The sequence below is a fragment of the Suncus etruscus genome, chromosome 17 (assembly GCF_024139225.1).
Source record: "Suncus etruscus isolate mSunEtr1 chromosome 17, mSunEtr1.pri.cur, whole genome shotgun sequence".
Lineage (NCBI taxonomy): Eukaryota > Metazoa > Chordata > Mammalia > Eulipotyphla > Soricidae > Suncus > Suncus etruscus.
This window is the reverse complement of record NC_064864.1, coordinates 71,228,739-71,232,991: the sequence shown is the minus strand read 5'-3', so window position 1 is coordinate 71,232,991 and position 4,253 is coordinate 71,228,739.

The following is a 4,253-nucleotide window of genomic DNA, read 5'->3' as shown; positions in this document are numbered from 1 at the left end:
GGCTCCTGAGTCCTCTCTGTGTCGGACTCAACTCCTGGCTAGTGATTGAAGTCAAGGGATTTGATCTCAGTCATAATGAGTGGAAAACTAAGAATGAGCACAGAGAACTCTATTTTGGCTCCTAAACAGCTCCAAGTAGCCAAGAGACAAGTTTTCTATAATTGAAGATCTAGAAAATAAAATAAAACAAAACAAAAACAAAACAAAACAACACAAACCTATTGTCTTCATGAGCCTTTACTTGGCTGTTTACAATTTTAAAAAAATGTTGCTCAAAAGAAAATCATTCCTTTTGCAGGGACACATTCGGCAGAATCAAGGATTACTTCTGGCTCTGTGCTCTGGAATCACTCCTGGCAGGTTTGGGGGACATTTTAGGATGCGGGGGATCAAACCTGGGTCTGTTGCATGCAGGGAAATGCCCTCCCTGCTGTGCTAGTGCTCTGGCCCCAGGATCAAAGTGTATTTTAAATGCTTTTCAGACACTGTGTTCCATGAGTTCTACCTAATCTCTCTGCTACAACCTCCCCTATGCCTCTCTGTAGCAGACACCTCATATCCAAGGGTACAAGGTTGCCACAGCATGGCCTACTCAGTTTCCTCTAAAGGAAAACGAAGAAAGGAAAGGCCACCTGTGAGAAGTAGCTGGCCATTTGCTATTTCTAGAATTCATCTTTCTTTTCTCCCTCTGTCATAGAATTGTCCCTCTTCATATAAAATTGCCCTATAGATCTCTCTGGGAGAGAGATGAAGATTTGCTCTTGACTTGGCAAAGATCGGAGTCACTTTATTTGCTTACATTTATTTTCTTATAGTTTTTGTTTCTCCGGAGTTGGCAATTGTCTTTTTCTTTTTCTCCCACTTTTCTTTTTCTCTAGCTAAACTCGTGTGCTTAATACCCAGAACACTGCCAAGACCAAAAATCTTTTGCATCTAAAGAGCAACATTTTTCTTCTGCCGGCGAAGGTCAAGTGCTTCCCTGTGTCCATGAAGCCAGGCCTCAGGGGACTGGCCAGGTCCCCTCATAACTCTTGTCTTTTGTTTCCTTTCTTAGTGATTTCTAGGGCAACATGGGAGACCTTGCATCACAGGAGCTCCTCTAACCTCACAGCTCGATCACGCTCAGATTCTGTATGGTGAGGTACTAATGTGCCCACCACTCCATGGATGTGAGTCCTGCATAGCTGTTGACAGCGAACATTCATGTGAGTCTACCGTGGTGTGTACATGGCTAGACCTATGACATGCCTCAGGTGTGAGTGTTCATCTATACCCCATGCTTGTGGTCCTGTTTCATTTTCTAATCCTCATTTTATTTTCTGACCTCAGACTTCTCTGACTTGGGCTTGTTCAAGTCTTGAGTTTGCTTCCAAAGTTCTCTAATAACTCCCCCAGTGCTTTGTATTTCTTTGGCTGTCGATGGCAGTGAGGCAGGTTTCAGGTGAGCAAGACAAACTTGTCGAGTTTGTGTCATGCAGGATAGAGGCAGGGTGGGACAGACAACTGCACTGCTGGCTTCCTGGCCTCGGGACCACAGCACTGGGTGACTCAGCTGCTGTGCTGGGTGCAGACTTTGTACTCACTGCCAGGACTGAGACATGCAGAAACAGAAGAATTGATGCCAGGGTTTGTATGTGTGGGGTGAGGGGCAGGTGCCTGGTCCCAGGGTCCCCTGATGGTTCCCTGGTATCTCTCCCAGCACACAAAGTCCTCTGCTTCCTCTTCACTAGGGTTATGCAGAAATTTCTGACATCCAGCCACCACTGTCTCCAACACTAAAATGTAATATTCTAAAATTTGAAAAGCATGCTGGGCCCCAACTAAACCCAAGGCCAGTGCTTGGAGATGGAGATGCGAGACTCAAGGTTTCCAATGCCCTAGGCATACTTGGAAGACACAGGCTGGGTGCCTTCAGCTCAGCCACCTGCTGGACTATGTCCTGCCATGTGGCTCTGAGCAGGCCCTGAGATTAGGCCTGAATAGGTGGAAAAGCCCAGATCTGGTGCTTAAAGGAGATAGCACAGGGCTGGGGAAGCTAAGTAAAACAGCGTGACTGACTGGACCTGGCCAGGCCTTGGCAGTTCCTATGGGAGAGTGAAGCCTCTTTGCCCTCCTAGCTAGGTGGCTGCTGTAAGCCTCATATCAAGCCCCCGTTGTCTTCTGGCCATGGCTTTGATGCTACCCATGGAAAACCCACCTTCTCTGGTCACTGTGAGCCTTTATTCATGGCCTGTCTTTGGGGACTGACATTCTTGGTTATATTTCCAGATTGCATGGGGCTACTGAGGATTATGCAACTTGCCCCAGGGTTGGCTCTGCTGCTCCAGGGGCTACAGGTGTGAGAGGTCTTGTGTTTCACCTGAAAGCTGGGTTTTGGGGAAGCCCTGCTGGGTCTGGCTGCTGCCTGGAAGGTGCCAGAAGTTGAAACTGGCACTGGGGCCTGGCCTTGCTCTTGTCCCCTGGTGTCAGTCTTCAGTGTCAGGGTGCCCTGTGGCCCTTGGCTCTTCCCCTGGTCTTCTCTTTCCAACCTGAACAGGGCAGGCTCCCAGGAACCATCCCAAGTAGAACAAGTCAGGAAGAAGCTCTCCAGCAGAGTTGGCCTTGCTGAGCTCAGTCAGCAGAAGTGGATGTTGCCATCCAGTGAGTGTTTATCTGCCTTTAGTGCAAAGGAAGGCGAGTCCTCTAGGTCTGTGGATTGAACCTTTAACAAACCCCATAGCTTTTGGGTGGCCAATGTGCTGACAGGGGCTACCACGTGTAGGCCAGGAGTTTCTTGGAGTTGCCAACTTCCTCTACCCCATGAAGTGACTCACAGCAAGACTATCTTTCATAGCCCTTCATTTTCCTCTTTGATTCCACAGTACATCCTTAGCTCTACCTATCCATCACAGCTGATTAATTTATTTCCCTGTATTTCTCTCCTTAAGCTTGGTTGGAGGCACGCCCGCTTAAAAATGTCTATCTCTGGGTTAGGTTTGTAGATAGCACAGCAGCCTTAGCCTTGTGGCCCACCTAGGTTCCATCTCTGGCATCCATAGGGTTCCCAACTCCATTAGGAGCGATTCCTGAGTACAGAGCTAGGAGGAACCCCTGAGCATTGCTGAGTGTGACCTCAAAATAAAAAAAGAAAGAAAATAAAAGAGCATATCTCTGTATTTTCCCTTGTTGGAGACAGTTTTAGCGTTTTGGATTTTAGCAGCGGCCTCTCCTCACATCTGGGTGCCTTCATACAAATAAGGGCCGAGGAGCTAAACACAGTAGCCAGGCAAAAGCAAACAGGAAATGGCCCGAAGATGGGCACGGGCGCAAAATTAGCCAAAGCTTTGGAAACTGTCTTGTGCGCAGAGTTCCCATTGTTTCCCAAGAATAATTCTGTCTATTTTCACATTTCGAGTGCAGTGCGGTTGGCGGCAGCTCTTCCTCCGATTGTGCAGCTGAGGAGGGAGAGGCGGAGCCGCCTGTCTGCCTTGGCAGTTAAACTTACAGCTTTTGTTTAAGGAGGACGTGGAGCGCCGCTTTCCGGGCCAGGCCTCCCTTCTTCGTGTTTCTGTTTTGGTGCCGCGATGACAGACTTACTGTTTCCTTGTGTGTATGGTAACAGATGTTTATGTGAGTAACAGACTTTTTTATGAAGGCATACACTTTATAGCCAAATACTAATTAAAAATAATTGCATGTAAGCATTTTTGTTTATTCCCTGTGGCGCATCCTTAATCATTTGAAATCACCTGCAGTTGAAAATTGAGGCGAAGATTTGATACTGCAATTAGAAGAGGCCACCTGACTCTATATTAGGGAGAAGTAGCAACAAATTTGAGCAAACACACACTCACACACACATGCACACGCGCGCACACACACACACACACACACACACACGCAGAATAACAGGCCACTTCAGGCTGCTGGAGAGCAGGTCAGCCACCTAATACATGACTTTGTTAAACTAATAGGATTTTAAGGCATTATTCAGCACCAAAACAACTGCTCAGTGACTAATACCCTGTACCTGACACATTCGTACACTAACAAGCTCATTACAAGTGGGTTTTAATTAGAGGAGTAACAGATGGTTCCCAATAAATATGGGCCGTACTGACTTCATGGCCCTTTATTTTATCCCTTCCCCCTTTCTTTCCCCTTTTGAAGACAAAGGGTGCAAGTAATTGAGAGACGCAGGACCAGGGTTTAGGTTTCATAGTAAGTGCTCAATGAAAATCAAGTGTCAAGTGGCAGGAACGTGGCCCTAGGGG